This window comes from Mustela nivalis (assembly GCF_964662115.1).
Source record: "Mustela nivalis genome assembly, chromosome: 20".
Classification (NCBI taxonomy): domain Eukaryota; kingdom Metazoa; phylum Chordata; class Mammalia; order Carnivora; family Mustelidae; genus Mustela; species Mustela nivalis.
This window is the reverse complement of record NC_139039.1, coordinates 36,445,224-36,468,114: the sequence shown is the minus strand read 5'-3', so window position 1 is coordinate 36,468,114 and position 22,891 is coordinate 36,445,224.

Genomic DNA, 22,891 nt, shown 5'->3' with positions numbered 1-22,891 from the left:
ACAACTATCCTTTTAATGTATGTTAAGTGTATAATCCCATGATGTGAATTCCAGGCACGATGCTGTACGCAGATCTCCGCAACTTACTGATCTCGCACAGCGGACACTGTATGCCCGTAAGCAGCAGCTCCTCATTCCCCTTCCCCCGGCAACCACCTTCCTCTCTTTCTCTGCGAAACTGACGATTTCAGAGACCTCCTGTAAGTGACATCAGGCAGTGCCCGTCCTGCCGTGACATTTCACTTAGCCCCATGTCCTCCAGCTCCATCCAGGTCACCGCAAATGGCAGGCCTTCCTTCCACGGGAAGGCTACATGATACTTCGTCATCTAGAGAGAACGTGTTTTCTTTATCCGTTCATCCACAGGTGGACATGGAGGTTGTCTTCACACGCTTGCTCTCGTGAATAACACCGCAGTGAGCGCGGCCGTGCGGAGAGGTCTTTGAGATCTGACTGCGTCTGCTTCAGCTCCATACCTGGAAGCAGAATTGCTAGATCGGACATTAAGTATACTCTTACCTTTTTGAGGAACTTCCGTACCATATTTCCTAGTGGCTACATGAACGTACGCTCCTAGCGAAGGCTGCCCAGGGTTCTGACTTCTCCATGTCTTTTGTGGACACTGGCCAGCTTCTGTGCTTCCTAACAGTGGCCCTTCTAGCCCAGGTGAGCCAGCAGCTCAAGCCTGGAGGCCTGAGGAACACACTTGCCTTTCATGCTCACTTCTCCTGACTTACCAGCCCCTCCGGATTTTGTCCCGCCTTTCCAGGAGCTCACTGCCGAATTCGGATCCCAGTGTTGTTTGGGAGTCTGTCCTGGAGCCGCATCCTAGACGCTCTGACACCCACCCCTGCTGCCGAGACTGGGCGCTACAGTGGAAGCACAGCCCAGTCACCCCCATACGAGTCCGCAGTGTCGCTCTCTTGCCTGGAGTCCAGGCCTATGTAGACAACTGCTGCCTTGAACCTTAGCTGACCTCCATGGGGAAACTCAGACTCACATCTTTAAAAGCTGAACTGCCACCTGCTTCTCAAATGCTCCGCTCCTCCTTGCTGGCCTCCAACAGCAGAGTCCCACTGGCCACGTAGTTGCTCACGCCAGAAACCTGGCAGTGATCCTTGAGTCTAACACACCTAGTAACCACCAACCCTAAGGATTCTATCTCCTAAATGCAACTTGATCACATCTACTTTTTAAAATTCTAGTTACAGGGGCGCCTGGGTGGCTCCGTGGGTTAAGCCTCTGCCTTCAGCTCAGGTCATGATCTCAGGGTCCTGGGATCAAGCCCCTCATTGGCCTCTCTGCTCGGCAGGGACCCTGCTTCCCTCTTTCTCTCTCTGCCTGCCTCTCTGCCTACTTGTGATCTCTCTCTGTCAAATAAATAAATAAAATATAAAAAAATTTTAAAAATAAAATAAAATCCAGTCATCTCTATTCTACTTCAGACACTGTAGCTTTTAGCTACATTGGTGCGATGTCTTCCTCACTGCGGTATCTCTCAACATTAGCCCTGCCTCTATTTATAAATTCTCTCCATGCAACTGATTATTTCTGAAACAGATGTCTACATAGTCCCGCTCTTCCTTGAAAATCCTTCATTGTTTTCAAAAGTTCTCAGGACATAGCATAGAAAGAGCTACATATTTACCAGGCTTCTCATGGTCTGTCCCCAGCTTACCTCCTCAAACTTTCTCAATATTGCTTTCTATTCACTCAACAGATTTGAATGTAAGACCTGAAACAGTAAAACTCTCAGAAGTAAATACAGAGGAAAAGCTTCCTGGCACTGGTCTTGGAGATGATTTTCTGGATAGGACACCAAAAGCTCAGGCAGCAAAAGCAAACATAAACAAGTGGGACTGATGGGGGATAGAGGCAGAAGAAGGTTCGCCGTTAGCCGAGAAGGATGACCACCAGCCTGCATAGTTCTAGTAAGGGTCAAATACCCGCTGATGCTTTGTTCTTACAGGAGCTCGTGACTGCCCTTACATCTCACTGATAGTCAATATCAAACAATGATAAGCACCAGGGACATCTTGGGAAAGTAGTTTTGCAAGCAGAAATCCAAAGAAGACATTTATGATATAATACTCACTGCACACCTCACCCTCCCCCACCCTTGAGCACTACATATAACCACCAGCTTCACACAGCAAATGTGCAGCTTTTTCTGCCCGTGGCTCCTGTCCCATGCTAATTAAATAAACTCACTAAAGGTGTACTGCAAATGTTTCAGTTCTTTCTTGGCTGTTGTACTCAAGGACCCCATCATAGGACTGCCTCGAAACAAACCTTTACATAGCAAAGGAAACCATCAACAAAATGAAAAAGAAAGAAAGAAAAGACAATCTACTGAATGGGAGAAAATATTTGCAAACCACAAATCTGATACACGGTTAATATCCAAAACATATAAGGAACTCCTACAACTTGATAGCAAAAAATACAAATAACCCAATTTTTTAAAAATGAGCAAAGAAACTGAGGAAACACTTCTCTAAAGAAAACATCCAAATGGCTAACAGGTACATGAAAAGGCACCCTACACCACTAACTAGCAGCAAAATGCAAATCCAAACAGCAATGAGATATAACCTGATACCTGTTTGGATGCCTCTTGAAAAATAATATTAATAGCAACTATTGTGACAATGTGCAGGAAGGAAAACCCTATACATCATTGATAAGAATGCTAAATGGTGCAGCTACTATGGAAAACAACAGAGAAGTTACTCGAGAAAATAAAAAACTGAACTGCTGTATTATCCAGCAATTTCACTTCTGGGTACACACCCAAAGACTAGAAATCAAGATCGCAAAGAAACACCTGCTCTTCCATGCGCACTGCAGAATTATTCTCAATAGCCAAGATATAAAAACCTAAAATGACTGGATCAGTGGATTTTTTTTAAATGTGGCATATGCATACAATAGAGTGTTGTTTAGTCTTTAAAAATCATGAAATTGTACCATTTATAATGTAAACTGATCTGAAAAACATTTTAGTAAGTGAAATAAGTCAGTTACGGAAGGAAAAATACTGCTTGAATCCTCTTCAGAGCCAAACTCCTTGAATCAGAAAATAGAGTGGTGGTCACCAGGAGATGGAAGGGTGAAGATATGGGGAGCTGTTCCATGGGTAAATAGGAATTATATAAGATGAGTTAGCTCTAGAAATCTGCTGCAAATGTAGAGCCAACATGCAACAAAATGGCACCATGCATGGTCTTATCAATTCAGGCTGCTGTAACAAACACCATAGGTAAGCTACCTAAAGCAATCTACATATTTAATGCAATCCCCATCAAAATACGGTCAATTTTTTTTTTCAAAGAAATGGAAAAAATAATCCTAACTTCTTTTTAAGATTTTATTTATTTATTTGACAGACAGAGATCACAAGTAGGCAGAGAGGCAGGCAGAGAGAGAGGAGAGAGGAGGAAGCAGGCTCCCTGCTGAGCAGAGAGCCCGATGCAGGGCTCGATCCCAGGTCCCTGGGATCATGACCTGAGCTGAAGGCAGAGGCTTTAATCCACTGAGCCACCCAGGCATCCACTAAAATTTTTATGCAACCAGAGAAGACCCCAAATACCCAGAGGAATGTTGAAAAAGAAAGCCGAAGTTGGTGGCATCACAGTTCCAGACTCCAAGCTCTATTACAAAGCTGTCATCGTCAAGACAGCATGGTAGTGGCACAAAAACAGACACATTGATCAATGGAACAGAACAGAGAGACCAGAAATAGACCCTCAACTCTATGGTCAACTAATCAACAAAGGAGGAAAGAATGTCCAATGGAGAAAAGATAGTGTCTTCAACAAATGGTGTTGGGAAAATTGGATGGCCACATGCAAAAGAATGAAACTGGACCATTTCCTTACACCACACACAAAAATAGACTCAAAATGGATGAAAGACCACAATGTGAGACAGGAATCCATCGAAATCCTTGAAGAGAACACAGGCAGCAACCTCTTTGACCTCAGCCACAGCAACTTCTTCCTAGAAACATCACTAAAGGCAAGGGAAGCAAGGGCAAAAATGAACTATTGGGACTTCATCAAGATCAAAAGCTTTTGCACAGCAAAGGAAACAGTCAACAAAACCAAAAGACAACTGACAGAATGGGAGAAGATATTTGCAAATGACCTATCAGATAAAGGGCTACTATCCAAAATCTATAAAGAACTTATCAAAGTCAACATCCAAAGAACAAACAACCCAATCAAGAAATGGGCAGAGGACATGAACAGACATTTCTGCAAGAAGACATCCAGATGGCCAACTGACAAATGAAAAAGTGCTCCACATCACTCAGCATCAGGGAAACACAAATCAAAACCACAATGAGATACCACCTCACCCCAGTCAGAATGGCTAAAATCAACAAGTCAGGAAATGACAGACGCTGGCTAGGATGTGGAGAAAGGGGAACCCTGCTACACTGTTGGTAGGAATGCAAGCTGGTGCAGCCACTCTGGAAAACAGCATGGAAGTTCCTCAAAAAGTTGAAAATAGAGCTACCCTCTGACCCAGCAATCACACTACTGGGTATTTACCCTAAAGATACAAATGTAGGGAACCAAAGGGGCACGTGCACCCGATAGTTTATAGCAGCAATGTCCACAATAGCCAGACCTAGATGGAAAGAACCTAGATGTCCATCAACAGATGAATGGATAAAGAAGAGGTGATATATATATACAATGGAATACTATGCAGCCATCAAAAGAAATGAAATCTTACCATTTGCAGTGACATCGGTGGAACTAGAGGGTATTATGCTGAGCAAAATAAGTCAATCAGAGAAAGACAATTATCATATGGTCTCTCTGATTTGAGGAATTTGAGAGGCAGAATGGGGGTTGTGAGCGGAAGGGAAGGAGCAAATGAAACAATACGGGTCTGGGAGGGAGACAAAACACAAGAGACTCTTGATCTCACAAAACAAACTGAGGGATGCTGGGAGGGGTGAGGTATGGAGGGGGTGGCCGGGTGACGGACACTGAGGAGGGCATGTGCTATGGTGAGTGCTGCGATATGTGTAAGCTTGACGATTCACAGACCTGTGCCCCTGGGGCTAATAATACATTACATGTTAATAATGAATGAATAAATGAATGAATGAATGAATAAAGGGGGGGGGACAAATACCACAGGTTGGGGAGCTCTAAACAAGGGACATTATGCCCCACAGTTTTGGAGGCTGAAAGCCTAAGATCAGGGTGCATCACGGTCAAGTGAGAGTGCTTTTCCCAGTTGCAGCTTCTTGTATCCTCACATGGCAGAAGGGATGAAAAGGTCTTCTGGGGGCTCTCTTAAAAGGAAATTAATCTTGGTGTGCCTGGGTAGCTCAGTCAGTTAAGTATCTGACCTTTGTTTAGGCTCAGGCCATGATCTCAGTGTCAGGAGATGAAGCCCTGTATGGGACTCTGTGCTGGCATGGAGTCTGCTTGAGATTCTCTCTCTCCCTTGGCCTTGGCCCCTTCCTCCCATTCTTATGCTCACTCTTTCTCTCTCAAAAATTAAAAAAAATGTAATTAAAAAATTTTTTATAAACTTTAAAAAAGGGAACTAATATTGTTCATGAAGGCTCTAGCCCCATCCCCCGAAAACCTCCCCAAAGCCTCAACTCCTAATGCTATCACATTGTGGGTAAGAATTTCAATGTAGGAATTTGGGGCAGACACAGGGAGACTATAGCATGCACTTAAAAACTTGTCAAGAGATTAGTTGTCACGTTGAGTATTCTTTGGAGGCAGGGGATATGTTTATTTCCTTGACTGTGGTGACAGCTCCTCTCATGCACACATACATCCTAACCTATCAAAATGTATATATATTAAATACACGCAATTTTTTGGTATATCCATTAAACTCATTAAAGTTGATTTAAAAAAAAAGAAAACATTGTTTTAACCAAATGAATCTAATATGGGTATCTCATTGCAAATGGGATACCTTGCTCTACTGCCCATGCCCTTTTACCCAGGCTGTCCCCCTGCCCCAGTCCCCAACCCCCCCTTTCAGATTACTGCTGAGACATTGTTTCTTCCACTTTGATTCAAGACCATGATATGGTCCACAAATATGTGTCACCTGACACTTTGCATTTTCCCCATACTAATATTTAAACACAGAAACAAGTAGCTATAAACACTGTGATTTTTCCCATTCCCATTCTTATCTATTAAGTGATAAAGTGAATACATTTCCATAATTTCCACTATTTTTGTATCTTTAATTTTCAAGGAAATCTGTTCCATAGAGTTCACTCTTTCATCTAATTTGCTTTTAAAAATTATACATCAGATATTTCTCAGCCGAGTAATATACTTTTTTTAAAAAAAGAGAAAGATAACCTTCTATAGAAGTGAATTTTAGTGTTTCAATTCCAACAAAAAACACATTGCTAAAAGAAGAGAAATACCATATCCAACATGCTCTCACATTACTGAAGTGAATATATACAGTGATAATGTCGAGTCTCTAACTCATTAACTACTTCTCCTGTTTATGTTGAAATTTTTAAAATCTGAGCTATTCTAGGCATAAAGATTTTTATTTCTGGTAATGAACCAGATTCTGCAAAGATTTAAAGTTCTCTATGGCCATAAATGATACAGCTTTGGGAACTATTTGGCATTGAAACTATATGGTTCAATGTGCAATGACTCTTTTCCCATGACTCTTCTGGAAGCTGCAAAATGTTATCTGGAATGACTCTAAGCACAAAGAATCATTCATTTTTGTGTTGTTCTTCAAAGATGTCTGTTTGATGACAGTTTGATACTTTAGACCCATTTAAGGGTAAGACTCTTATTTTTATTTAAAAATTATTTTGTTATATTAGGTGGTTGGATTACTTTTTTTCTGGAAAAACCCAATATGCCAACCTTACTTTACTATTTCAATCTCTGTCCTTATTTTTCTTTATTTTAAAGATGTAGAAAACACCTTTTAAAGCAGAAAAAGTGCTCAATAAAGTCATATCTCAAAAAAAAAAAATACTGACATAGATTTCAAACTCATTAAAACAAAACTCTTCGAGTTTCTTATAGTGTATGAAATCCTTAATGGAGATGCTTTAATATAAGAAAAAAAAAGTATGTAGAGCTGTAACTTTTGTGTTCAGTTAATTTTAATGCTTTTGAGAGAATAAAGGACAGCAGTCACACTCTCTACTTCTAATGGATAACATTTCACTCTGAAAAAGGGAGGATTGTAGACTTTCAATACTCATGAAATGAATACATGATTCATGTCAGCATTCCCACTAAGGAAAAGTTCTTTAAAAATGATAAAAGCATTAAAGGGCTACAAGACAAGTTGAAACAATGAAATCAAATCTCAGAAAAACCAAAGCAAAACCAAGAGTAGGGGCACTTGGGTGGCTTAGTTGGTTAACCTTCTGACTCCTGATTTGGTTCAGGTCATGATCTCAGGATCATGAGATCAAGCCCCATCTCAGGCTCTATGCTGAGCCTGCTTGAGATTCTCTTTCTCCCTCTTCCCTCCCTGCTTGTGCTCTCACATGTGCTCTCTCTCTCAAGACAAAACAAAACAAAACAAAACCCCAAAACCAAAAACCAAGAATGAAGTCCAACTCTCTTTTGCTCTGAGGGCAAGCGTCTCCCCTGCCACCCCACAAAACAAGTCAGCAAAAACTAGGAGGAAACTATTCACTTCATAGGGTGATAGAAACTGAAGTAATTAATTATAAAGAATCAGTGACCCTGACCCCAATTAATCAATAACCTGGAAGGATTTACCTTCTGTTTTAAGTGTGCTGGGATACCAAATTTGGGCCGCCTTCCAACAACCAGCATTCACTCCCCTTTCTATCTGTGTTCTTTATATTAGAGAGTTGGGAATCTGGGATACTTCTTTCCTGAGAATCTCTTTTAAGCAGGGCTCCATTTTAGATTCTGCCAAACTAGCAGAAGAAATTACTGTACCGCTAGGTTTTCCAAGAGCTTCCGGGTTTCTCCCAGAAAGCACATACATCTTGGCTGTGGGCATCTTAAGTCACTCACAGAAGCTTCCAGAGAGTCTGCAAACTTCCCCAATTTCCACAGTCAATTCCCAGCATTTCTCACATCACTATCCTAGTCCTTCTGCTGGTTTTATAAGGACTGATTTATCTTTAATGATCAGAATAGAGTTGGCTTCTCTGCCTCCTAACCAATACAGTGAAGGAGAGTGAGAAGTACATGTGCACTTGAGTGAACAAGTATGTGTAAATTTTGTCAGTGGAGGGTTCCAGAGAACTTAAAATCTTGCAGTCTCCCACATCCCTGCCCAACACCAGAGGGAAGAATAAAGTAGAAATTCACATCTCCAGCCTCAAATTATTGCTGAAAATTATTTTTCCAAATCAACACATAGTTAACTATCCAAAGACATCCAAGCATGAGAAAACAAGACTTTGTGATTTAGAATAATCAGAAACAGCAGACAAAAGAAATGCACAAAATAATACTGGCTTATCAGTCAAGCATTATTAAAATATACTTGCTGTGTTGACCTAAGTAAAAGAAAAGCTTAGAAGTATCTAAAAGAACAGCAATGATTTAATAGGTTAGAAAAATAAGAATAAATTATTAGAGTAATTAGAATAAAATCTCAGTAAAATAGAAAAAGTGAGAAAGTGAAAATGAACCATATAGTCCAAAAAAAGATTGAAAACATGAGCTGAAAAGTACATTAGATTCAGGTCAAGATAAAACTGATGAATTACAAGACACATTATTTAAAGACAAAATGTCCATCTATCTACATAGGTTTAATCTACATAGGTATGTATAGGTGTAGATATCTTTATCTAATCATGTATCTAAAATATCTCACCATCATAAAACAAAGATCATGACAGAGATTAATAAAAATCTCCAAGAAGAAGGGAGAACTATTAATTATTATAAGTTAATGAGTTAAAGTTACATGTTTTATTTGACAAAGCAGTAAAAATAAATATGGAGGATATACTTTTCAAAGTAATAGAGAAGAAAAGTATGATTAAAAAAAGATTAGTCAAAAGGGGGTAACACAGAAAAGGGAGGAAAGAACACAGGGGATAAAAAACCTAGAATAAAGCACATAAATCCCAACACTCTGACTACCATGACAACAGCACTATTATTAATGGTATATTTAAACCCAAAATGTGGGCATCACATTCAACAAAATAAAACTTTTAGCTAAGTAACAAAAATAGACTAGATAAAAAGGTTTCTATCCATAGACTGTTTACAAGAGATGCATTTAAGCAAATATATCCCAAACTAGAGAGTCGTACAATGGAAAAAGAAAAACATTAACATGTGAAAGAAACAAGACTGTTGCATCTGTAGTAATAGCAGTCAAAACAGATTTTAAAGCAAGAAGAATACCAGTCATTTCTGCTGTAACCAACACATGTATTCCTAAAAGTAAGAGCACCGTGTCATAACTTACATTTAAAAACAACAAACAATAACAATAACAAAACAATAACAACCTTTTATATGTGTTAAAAGGTTGAGAATTACAAATATACTACAGTGAATATGAATTTGAAAAAGACAAAGTTTGCTTGTGGAAACAAGCATGGGAAGAATTATAGTTTATGAATTCCTAAGAAAAAGAGGGAGGAAGGTCATCTGGAATCAGGAAAAAGGAAGAAATCAGAGGAAAATATCAAAACACTGTGTGGGTAAGCGTGTGTGTGTGTGTGTGTGTGTGTGTGTGTGTGTGTGTGTGTAAAAAATGGAAGGAGAGATAGAATGTATGTTCTCCTATGTGGCTTAGTTCAGCTTAGTGCGATTTTACTCTCTTAGTGTTTCCCAGAGACAAAATTACACATAATTAAAAAGTGAGATTTGCACATTCTTCAAATTGCCCACAAAAAGATTATGTTTGAAAAAGTTCAAGTTTTCAAAACAAACATTATAGTGAACCGATTATGCTAGCTATCTGAAGATCATTTCAAAATGGGGGAAATATTAGCCAGGAGAATATAAACACTCAAACTGTATATATTTTGAGATACAGAAAGATCTAGAAGGATAAACAGAAAACATCACAGTTATAAAGGAAGACTTTAACATACCTCTTAAGTTACTTGCTTTAAAAAAAAAACAGACAAAAAATAAATCATGTTAATCATATTGGATCAATAAGATAAAAGGTATAAAACCCTACAGATAACAACAAAAGATAAATATTCTGTACAAGGACATAGAGTATTTAGAAAGAATAACCATATATTGGGCTATAAAATGCCTCTTAACAAATTTTTAAGAAGAGATATTATATAGAGAATCATCTCCTAGGACCATGGAATCATGCTATGGAATAGAGAACTACACTACACAATAACTACAAAATCCCAATCTGCTTGGAAATTTAGAAATAAATTTCTTAGTAAGCCATAAGTTAAAGAAAAAAAGATTCTCTTCTGATTCCTAATGAAAATATTCAACACTTCTGGGGTGCCTGGGTGGCTCAGTGGGTTAAAGCCTCTGCCTTCGGCTCAGGTCATGATCCCAGAGTCCAGGGATCAAGCCCCACATCGGGCTCTCTGCTCAGTGGGGAGCCTGCTTCCCTCTCTCTCTGCCTGCTTGTGATCTCTGTCTGTCAAATAAATAAAATCTTAAAAAAAAAAAAAGGAAAAGAAAATATTCAACACTTCTTCCACGCACCAAAAAGTACTTAAAAGTATATACCTTAAATGTATATATTGGCCGTGGGAAAACAGCCAAAATTTTAATAAACAAGGCATCCATCTCAAAGTAAAAATAAATGAATGAATGAATGAATAAATAAATAAATAAATAAAAGGATGGAAAACAATGAAACAGAAAACACTATACAAGGAATAAACCAAGGAGAAATATTCTTTAAACTGACAAATTTCAGATGATACTGACAAAAAAGCAGAGAGAGTGAAGGCAAAAATTAAATCAGGAATTGAGTAATAGGACATATTTTGGGATCCTGTGGACATTAGAACAATATTAAGATACTATAAGCAACCTTATTTTGAGAAATTTGAAATGCTAGATGAACAGATTTCCTAGGGAACTCCAGTTCTTAAAGACTTACTAAAGAAGAAATGGAGACGCCGAATAGTTCTAGAAAGATTAGCAAAACTGTATCACTGACTCCCCCTTCTAAGTGCACACACATATACACACATACACACACACCCTGCACACAACATGCACACCCCTCATACCAAACAAAGAACTGCAGGCTCAGATACATGTGGTTTGAGGGGTATAGAGAAAAGCTCAGAAGTGACTTTTAAACAGAACCCTGAAAAACTGAGTTTTATGCTCAAATTGTAGCAAACAGAAAGATATCCCATTCGTGGTGCAAAGACAAAGTATATGATGACAACAGATCCCCTGAAATTAATTTCTAAGTTTAATGTAAGTGAAAATATAGCTAACAACCAACCCTTTCTAAGCCAGAATTGATCAACCTGAGTCTAACTTATGTATAGAAAAATAAGTACATAAAAATAGCTAGAAATTCCTGAAAAAGAAAACCCATGAAGTGAGACTTACCCAAATATTAAAACATACCACAGGGGTGCCTGGGTGGCTCAGTGGGTTAAGCCTCTGCCTTTGGCTCAGGTCATGATCTCAGAGTCCTGGGATGGAGCCCCGCATCGGGCTCTCTGCTCAGCAGGAAGTCTCCCCCCACCACCTCTCTCTGCCTGCCTCTCTGCCTACTTGTGATCTCTCTCTCTGTCACAGATAAATAAAATCTTAAAAAAAAAATACCACCAAGACTCTACAAGTAAAGCAATGTGGTATTACCACATCATCACACAAACCAGTAGCACAGAAAAGAAAATCCAAAAACAGATTCAAATTGACATGAAATTCAGTGAATGATAAAAGTGGCATCTTGAATTTAGACATTTGGTGAAAGATAATGTTGAATTCATGGCCCACACCATATACAAAATTAAGTTCCAAAGAGATTATCTTTATAAATATAAGATATAAATCCAGGATTCTGAGGAGATGATAATTTCAACAACAAGTTTTTGGAATGTTCTCAAACCCCAACCTAAAAACATGTGGGCTGACTAGACTGCAAAACAAAATCAAGAGCAACAACAATAAATGCTAACATACACAATAAAATGAGATGACCGCGTATCTCCAAGAATCCCCAAATACAAGCAAGTAAGGAGAAGACAACAAGGACTTGAAAATCTGTATCACATAAGACATCTACAGAGAAGCGGGTGGGGGGGGGTGTCACAGGATATTGGTTGGCCAAGAGAACACTGGAAAGCCAAAAGAGCCAACTTATAGTAATGGAAGGCACATCACCCCAGACTGTTAGGCAGGGATGAGACTAGGAAAGATTTTAGCCACTACAGGAATACATGTGAAGAGACAGCAGTTGGAACCCTCTAGCTTCTCAAAACCAACCTGTCAGGAATTGTTTACAGTACTCAAGTAGGAAACTGTAAGGAGAAGGAGGAATAGAGAAGGGGAACACAGCCAGGAAATATACAAAAGTCAGTCACTACTTATTTTATCACTGTACACACACATGGGGAAGCTCTAAGAAGCTAGAAAATGTAGCTGAAAGAAGCAGCCTTATAAGCTATAGGAAAATAAAATCCACATAAAAATGAACAACAGAAAATTATCAAGGCCAGATATCATAAAAACTTATAAGAATGAAGAAAGATACAGAACAATATTCCTACAGACAAAACATGAGAGAAAGATAAGACAAATGCAAAACCGAGAAATACCATTAACACACTATTTCAAAATGAGACATTTTACAGATGATCTGGGATGTGAAAACAGAACCACATAAATGAGAATTAGAAAAACTAACATATGAGGACACAGACTCAAAAGATAATTAGACATAAAAATAATTATAAAAAATTAACACTAAATAAGAAAAAATATGATGGGGTTCCTGAGTGGTTCAGTGGGTTAAGCCTCTGCCTTCGGCTCGGATCACGATCTCAGGGACCTGGGATCAAGCCCCATATCGGGCTCTCTACTCATCAGGGAGCCTGCTTCCCCCACCCTGCCTCTCTCTCTCTGTCTGTCTTTCTGCCTACTTGTGATCTCTCTCTCTCTCTCTCTTTCTCACTGTTAAATAAATAAATAAAATCTTTAAAAGAAAAAAAGAAAAAGAAAGAACATGAGCAAATCAAGCCAATATTAATGTCTAAAAATAGAAAGCAAAAGAGGAAAGTTACAAAATTTTAAAAAGAAATGAAGAAAAATATAAAATATAAGATAAAAATAAGAGGAAAATGTCAAATACTAAAAGGCAGGCGAAGAAGATACAATACTGGAATAATGGGAGTACCTGAAAAGTAAAAATAAGCAAGAGACTAGAACATAGACTACAAAGTCCAATACACACAAACAAAATCTGGAGATAGCAGATTTCAAAATACATATTAAAAGAACATATCACGTATTTACCCCAAAGATACAGATGGAGTGAAAAGAAGGGCCATCAGTACCCCAATGTTTATAGCAGCAATGGCCATGGTCGCCAAACTGTGGAAAGAACCAAGATGCCCTTCCATGGACGAATGGAGAAGGAAGATGTGGTCCATATACACTATGGAGTATTACGCCTCCATGAGAAAGGATGAATACCCAACTTTTGTATCAACATGGATGAGACTGGAAGAGATTATGCTGAGTGAAATAAGTCAAGCAGGGAGAGTCAATTATCATATGGTTTCACTTATTTGTGGAGCATAACAAATAGCATGGAGGACATGGGGAGTTAGAGAGGAGAAGTGAGTTGAGGGAAATTGGAAGGGGAGGTGAACCATGAGAGACTATGGACTCTGAAAAACAATCTGAGGGGTTTAAAGCGGCAGGGGGTGGGAGGTTGGGGGCACCAGGTGGTGGGTATTAGAGAGGGCACAGATTGCATGGAGCACTGGGTGTGGTACAAAAACAATGAATACTGTTATACTGAGAATTAATTAATTAATTAAAAAACAAAAAACAAAACAAAAAGAACACATCACGCACTTAAGAAAATCAAATCAGAATGGCTAAAAACAAGACAGATTCAAGTAAAAGTAGTGAACTTTAGAGATCGCCTTTGGGGCTTCTAGGTAAATTATACGATCTTCAGACTTTTCAACAGCAATGGAAAGCAAAGAACAGGTATAAGGTACTCAGGGAAACTGTGAATTGAGGATTTATATCCAACAAAACTGATCTTCAAGTATAAAAAAAAATTGAATTATGAACTGTTATCAAGATGCAAGAGCTCAGAAGCTTTGAATGTTTTCTAAGGATTGTGCTGGAGAACAAGCCTCACATAATCAGAATGATTATGAAAGACAGAAACAGTGATTTGTGGTGAATATTAATGAGCCTGACGAGCACCAGTGAATTGGGTGTTTCTTGAGCAGAACACACATGAGGCTGCAGTGGATCTCATTAATAACTGGATGATTTAAGACCTCATGAATACTGACATACTGATACCCTCGTTTGGCTCATGAACACAGGATACCTAGGTGCTTCAAGTATATTTAATGTATTATTCATACTTGGTGCCTCCTTAGCCTTCAATCTTTTTCTATACTCAGATGCTCATTTACCAATGTCTAATATGTCACGAGCTACCTGTGTCTATACTTTTTTACATGTGCTCTTAGTGCAATTTTTATGTTTCTCTTCTTTTCTGTAATACAATGGAGTCTTATTAAATAAGACAAAGCACATATGGGAGGGGAATAAGCAATGGCGCAAAATTTTAATATTTGATAAAACTAGATGAAGCGTATATGGGGATTCATGGTACATATTCCTGAGACTTTTTATATTTTCCTGAATGAAAAGTTACGGGATTGATTCCTTAATTTCTCCTGCTGCTTCATACTGGTACATAGAAATGAAACAGATTTCTGTACATTAATTTTGTACCCTGGGAAATTAGTGAATTCATGTATCAGTTCTAGCAATTCTTTAGTGGAGTCTTTTGGGTTTTCTATGTATAGTATTAGGTATCTTCAAATAGTGTAAGTTTTAATTCTTTCTTGCCAATTTGGACACATTTTATTTCTTTTTATTGTCTGATTGTTGTGGCTAGGACTTTCAGTACTATTTTGAATAAAAGTGGTAACAGTAGATATCCCTGTCTTATTCTGATGATAGAGGAAAAGCTCTCAATTTTTCCCCATTGAGGATGACATTAGCTGTGGGTTTTTTATATATGGCCTTTATTTTGTGCAAGTATGTTCCCTTTAAACCTACTTTGTTGAGATCTTATCATGAATGGATGTTGTACTTTGCCAAATGATTTTTCTGCATCTACTTAAATGCTTATATGGTTCTTATCCTTTTAAGAATGCGGTGTATCATGTTGATTTAGGAATATTGAGTCACTCTTGTAATCCAGAAATAAATCCCACTTTACCATGGTAAAGATTGTTTTAAGGTATTGTTGGATTTGGTTTGCTACTATTTTACTGAGAATTTAGCTCCATATTTCACGAGGGATATGGCCAGCAGTTCTCTTTTTTGTAGTGTCTTTATCTAGTTTCAGTATCAGGATAATGCTGGCCTTGCTGAATGAACTTGGAAATTTTCCTTCCTTTTATATTTTTTGGAATAGTTTGAGAAGAACAGGTATTAAGTTTTCTTTAAATGTTTGGTAGAATTCACCTGCAAAGCCAACTGGCTCTGGACTTTTGTTTTCTGGGAGAATTTTAATTACTCATTCAATTTCTTTGCCTGTTGTTGGTCTACTCAAGTTTTCTATTTCTTCCTGTTTCAGTTTTGGTAGTTTATCTGTTTCTGGAAATTTATCCCATTTCCTCCAATTTGTCCAATTTGTTGGCATATAATTTTTTAAATAACATTCTCTTATAATTGTGGTGTTGGCTATTCTTCCTCTCTCAATTGTGATTTTATTTATTTGGCTCCTTTCTCTTTTGTTTCTGAAACATTTGGCTAGAGATTTATCAACTTTATTAATTTTTTCGAAGAACCAGCTCCAAGTTTCACTGATTTGTTCTATCATTTTTTATAGTTCCTATATAATTTATTTTGCCCTCATCTTTATTATTTCCTTCCTTCTGCTAGCTTTGGGCTTCATTTGTTGTCCCTTTTCCAGCTCCTTTGAGTATAATATGAGGTTATTTGAGATTTTTCTTGTTTCTTGAGGTATGCAGGTATTGCTATGTACTTCCCTCAGAACCTGCTTTAGCTGCATGCCAAACAATTTGGAATGTTATGTTACATTTTCCTTTGTTTCCATGTATATTTTTTAATTCATTGTTGATTTCTTGGTTGACCTATTCATTGTTTAGTAGCATGTTGTTTAACATCCATTTATTTGTGGTCTTTCCATATTTTTTTTCTTGCCATTGTCTTTGAGTTTCACAGCATTGTGCTCAGAAAAGATGCATGATAGGATTTCAATATTTTTGTGTTTGTTGGGGCCTGATTTGTGACTCAGTATCTGTTCTATTTTGAAAAATGTTCCATGTGTACTCTAAAAGAATGTGTATTCTTCTGTTTTAGGGTGAAATGCTCTGAATGTATCTGATAAATCTATCTGGTCTAGTGTGTCATTCAAAGCCATTGTTTCTTTGTTAATTTTCTGCTTAGATGATCTGTCCATTGCTGTTTAAGTGGGGTGTTACAGTCCCATACTATTATTGTATTATTATCAACGTGTTCCTCAATGTTTACTAATTGTTATGTATATTGGGTACTCCCATGATGCATGCATAAAAATTTATAATTGTTAGATCTTGTTGGATTGTCCCCTTTATTATGATATAATGCCCTTCTTTATCTTTTGTTACAATCCTTGTTTCAAAGTCTGGTTTGTCTGATACAAGTATTGCTGCTCCTGCTTTCTTTTGACATCCATTAGTGTGATAAATGGATCCCCTCACTTTGAATCTGCAGGTATCTTTAGGTCTAAAATGAGTCTTTTGTAGGCAGCATGTAGACAGATCTTACTTTTTTATCTATTCTGACATCCTACATCTTTTGATCAAAGTGTTCAGTCCACGTACATTCAAAGTAATTATTGATAGATATGCCCTTATTTCCATTTTATTACTAATTCAAAGGAACACATGCACCTTGATGTTTGTAGTAACATCATCTACAATAGCCAAACTATGGAAACAGCCCAAGTGTCCACTGACAGATGAATGGGTAAAGAAAATGTTGTGTATATGTATAATGGAATGTTATTCAGCCATAACAAAGAATGAAACTTGCCATTTGCAATGACACTGAGGGAGCTAGAAAGTATTATGCTAAATGAAATAAGCCAGTTAGAGAAAGACAAAACCATATGATCTCACTCATATGTGGAACTTAAGAAACAAAACAAAGCAACAAAAGGAAAAGACAGAGAGGCAAACCAAGAAACAGACTCAACTATAGAGAACAAACTGATAGTTACCAAAGGGGAGCTGGGTGGGGGATGGAGGCAATAGGTGATGGGAACTCGGGAGGCCACTTGTCATGAGGAGCACCAGGTAATATACAGAAGTGCTGAATCACTATCTTGTATACCTGAAACTAATACAACACTGTATGTTAAATGAAATGTAAATAAAATCTTAAAAAAATAAAGAGTCTATAAAGCCCTGAATTCCCTCCTTGTTTCAGCTTGGTGGATGGCTGCAATTTCTATTCTCATTGTTGCAGAAGTCTGGGGTCTTATTCTCTGAAGAGTGTTCTGAACTGTAGTATACCAGGTACATACCTTAACTCTAACTTTAACCCTAAGCCCTAACCATATCACTAAGCCTAATCCTCTGGAGAGGTCTCTGAACTGCAGGATGCCAGGCACATACCCTAACAACCCTAAGCACTAACCCCAGATCCTAAAACTAACTCTAAACCCATCCTCTGGAGAGATCTCTGAACTGCAAGATACAAGGCACATATACTCATGCTGGCCATATCCCTATCTATAACCCTAACCCTGGCCCTAACCCTAGATCGGAAGGAGAAAAAAAAAAAAAAAGATGTTATTGTGTACACACACACACACACACACACACACACAAGAATATTACTCAACCATAAAAAGGAATGAAATCTTGCCATTTGCAACAACATGGATGGAGCTAGAGAGTATTATGTGAAGTAAAGTAAGTCAGAGAAAGACAGGTACCATATGATTTCACTCATATGTGGAATTTTAGAAACAAACAAGCAAATGGAAAAAGAGAGATATGCAGTGGCAAACCAAGACTCAGACTCCTACCTATAGAGAACACACTAATGGTTATCTGAGGGGAGGAGGGTGGAGAGGTGGGAGAAACCAGTGACTGGGATTAAGGAGGGCACTTGTGATGAGCACTGGGTGACGTATGGAAGTGGTGAATCACTAAATTGTACACCTGAAACTAATTTTGTGGTGTCTGTTAAGTTACTGGAATTTTAAATAAAAACTTAAAAAAAAAACTTAAATAAAAAATTTAAGCACTTAAGACAAAAGAGTAGAGAGAAAAGAGAAAAGTATTTCAGACAGAAGAAACTGTCCATATGAGAGTCTCCTCTCCAACCCCAGAAAAGGAGAGCTCATTTCTTCAAAAAGGGAGATAGTGACCAGTGTATCAGGATATACTGTGACTACATTAGAAGAGAGGCAGGAACCACACCAGAGAAGGATCTGTGGCAACTGGTCACTGTAAGAGTCCTGGCCATAGCTGGGATTCTAGTGGTGGTGCTAGACACGGGAAGAAACCAAAGGACTCAAGACATGTATATACATGTCTTGTAATTGAACTGGCAGCATCAATGGAAGGTTTAGACTTGGGTTGGGAGAAAGAGGTGATATATCAGATGACACCGGCTTCACAGCATTGGTGCTATCATCCACTGAGACCTGGTAGAAGAACAGATTTTGAGAAGATATCAACTATTTACCATTCCACAGACATAAGTACTTATGATGAGACAGGTCCACCTTATCCACATGGGGTATGTTCCAACAGCTGAGTATGTCCCCATTTTATTTGGGGATTTATATGTCTTCAATGGATGCTTGAAACCACAGATAGTGCCCAATATATACCACAGTTTCTCCTGTACATGCATGCCCATGATAAAGTTCCACTTAGGATTTAGGCACAGTAAGAGACTGACAATGATACTAAAATAGAACAAAACAATCTGTAATATAAGCTATGTGAATGTGAGCACTCTCTCTCAAAATATCTTCTTGTCCTACACTCACACTTCTTATGCTGATGTGAGATGATAAAATACCTATGAGATGAGACAAAACGAGGGAAATGACATGGGTGTTGTGACATCGCATTAGGTTACTACTGACCTTCTGAGGCTATGTCAAAAGACTTATCTCCTCTGGACCATGGTTGACCATGGGTAACTTGGACCCACAGAAAGCAAAACCATCAAGGACAAGGAGCTACCACATATTTTTTTAATATTTAAGAACACATGACTAGCCCAATGTTATACATGAGGTAAGTAAAATTCAGAGTGAGTCCAACATTATAAAAAGGCATGTATTTATATATTTATATTATATATATATATATATATATATATATATATATATATATATATATTTATATATTATATCTGTGTGATTTCTAAAACCCTGGACAATAAAGAGGTTTTCCCATCTTTTATGAAACTCAATCCCTAAACTCATTGATGTACAACTTAAGGAATGCAAAAGGGTCAGATAAAATGAGACTTCTCTTTACTACTTAGAATTCTCTGACCCAAAGACAAAAGGGAAAGTAGTAGAAGGGAAGCCCAGTCCCCGCGCTCTGAGGTTCCAAGCATCCTGTTCAGCTATCTCACAGAGGAGGGCAGGGGGAAGAGGGCCGAGGCAGACTGGTGGTCTGAAGTAAACCATAGCCGGGCACTATTTACTTCCTTGAGATCCAACCACATCCGTTTCAGATAAGCCTGCATGGTGGTAGGGATTCGCCCAGGTCTTCACAGGACATTTCCCAGGGGGTACATTCATCCCACTGTGAGGAATGCATTCTTATTCATAGAAATGTAAGCCTCAGAGTTTCGTTTATGTCCCTTTATGGCTTTTAACAATGCATCTGACTATTTTAAGGTAAGGCGAAATGGGTTGCTCTCCTTTACCAGGGCAATGTCTAGCCTCGGATTCCCTCTGCCCCGCTTACACAGACACCTCTAGCATGGTCCGCCCGCACAGGAATTATAAAGCATTAGCCACACTCACGTAAAACCATTACGATCATCCCGTAGCATCCAAACAAAAGCATCTCACCAAACAAGATCTCTGATTATTCTGCACAATACAGGGAGGCGATGATGCCGTCTCTAAATGGAGTTTGAAGTGTTGATACTTAAGAAACTGATTATTTTCACACACAAGAAAGGCAACAAAACAAGTTTCATGTGAAACTGTGGAATATTTAAAACACCAATTTAAGACTGTTTACACCTAAAAAGGAAACCGTTCAGCATCATGGACACAGTGCATATGAAGCACAAGACTGCTGCAAATCCTTCACTGCCATTTCCAAAGCTGGAAATACACTTGGCAAAGAAGAGGAACTTAAGCACTGACCGAGAGAGGAAAACCGCTCATCACATTTGTTTCTTTAAGTCACGTAAGTTAACTTGGGAATTAAAACTGGCACCACAGCTATGAGAAAGTTCTGGGTGGAGAGAAACATTGAGTTCATGATACCTTTAGAGCCCAGGAAGACAGTTTTTGGACCAAAGCAATGAATGAGCCCTTGCCAATTCATAAGAGAAACAGAGACTGGTAACCACAAGAGATTACAAAACATGAATTAGCATTTGTATTTGGTTCATTAGGAGGCTGATTAACCAACTCTGCAGTTATTTCTTTGGGGTACCTTAAAACTCAGAGAGAATGAGGCTTTAGCACAAATGCCTTCAGCTTGAAATAAGGCCACCAAGTTCAGGTGCTGACTCGGCAACACTCTTGCTCCATGACCCTGGAGAAATAATCTAACACTCACTTACCAAGTCTGCAGAAGGCAGTTTTAAATGCATTTAAAATCCTGAGATATTGAAGCCAGAGAGTGGCCCTAGAGATCACCCAATCCCCATTTTTTTATAGAGCAGCCAAGTGAAGCCCCAAACGGTTAAGAGACAATTTAAATCAGGATTTTTTATTCCTGATTCCTATGTTTTCAACTCACCACCAAGGATTTAAGTGCAATTAAAGAGGTTAGGAGAAAAGGAAAAATAGGTATGATTTATGTTATCATTTATTGACTCCCAACAGCTGTACCAACAGTGACATTTCATATGCATTCTCACTATATCCATTTTACATTTTTCAAATTCAAGAAAAAGAAAAGGAAACTGAAGATCAGAGAACTTATGTAACTTGCTTATGTTCATATGGCAAAATGGTAACAGGAAGCTTATGTTCTTCTGCCTTTACTTGGCCTGCTATGCTAATTAAACAGGCTCTCTGCAATAGTGAATCTCAGAACAGTAAAAAATAAAATAAAATTTAAAAAAGATAAATAAAATAAAAAGGCTCTCTGTAATGTCCTCAGAGCCAGGTTCAAAAATCAATGCAAGTCAATTACATAACAAGACTTGTTGATATATTTTTAAGTTTTTTTTATCTTTGAATTTCTTTTCAGTGTTCCAAAATTCATTGCTTATGCACCACACCCAGTGCACCATGCAATACGTGCCCCCACAGTGCTCACCACCAGGCTCACCTCCCTCCCCTCCAAAACCCTCAGTTTGTTTCTCAGAGTCTGCAGTCTCTCATGGTTCATGTCCCCCTCCAACTCCCATGGAGTTTTTTTCCCATGGGGGAAAAGTTAGTTTCCCTCAACTCCCTTCTCCTCTCCATCTCCCATGTCCTCCATATTATTCCTTATGCTCCACAAATAAGTGAAACCATATGATAATTGACTCTCTCTGCTTGACTTATTTCACTCAGCATAATCTCCTCCAGTCCCGTCCATGTTGCTACAAAAGTTGGGTATTCATCCTTTCTGATGGAGGCATCATACTCCATAGTGTGTATGGACCACATCTTCTTTATTCACTTGTCCGCTGAAGGGGATCTGGTTCTTTTCACAGATCGGTGACCGTGTGGCCATTGCTGCTATGAACATTGGGGTACAGGTGGCCCTTCTTTTCACTCCATCTGTATCTTTGGGGTAAATACCCAGGAGTGCAATTGCAGGGTCATAGGGAAGCTCTATTTTTAATTTCTTAATGAATCTTTACACTGTTTTCCAAAGTGGCTGCACCAACTTGCATTCCCACCAACAGCATAAGAGGGTTCCCCTTTCTCCACATCCTTTTAAACACATGCTGTTTACTGTCTTGCTAATGTTGGCCATTCTAACTGGTGTAAGGTGGTATCTCAGTGTGGTTTTGATTTGAATCTCCCTAGATATTTTGTAATGCATTTTATGTCTAACTTTATGAAAGATCTTGATTTATAATTTTATCTCTGTGTAGTTGTGGAGTTTTAGAATAAGAGTATTCTTTGTTTCCTAAAATAAATTTAGGAGTAGGATATTATCATTATCTATTTTCTGAAGACTATGTGCATTTTTTGTCCTTCAGTATTTGCTACAACGATCCAGTGAAACTATCAGCAGCAGGGTTTCCCTTTGAAGATATTGATTATGGATTCAATTGATTTAACAGATATATGCCTATTCAACTTCTCTATTTCTTCCTGAGTCCATAAAAGTAATTTTTGAAGAAAATGCAGTTCAGCAAGAAACAGAAACAAAATACATAAAGACGGAGGGGAGACAAAAATTGTGTTTGTTTGCAGATGGCATAAATACACAGTAAAAAGGGAATCTAGAGATAATAAGTGAATACATAGGATTTATATTGATTTATACTGACAACTAATGAATAACATC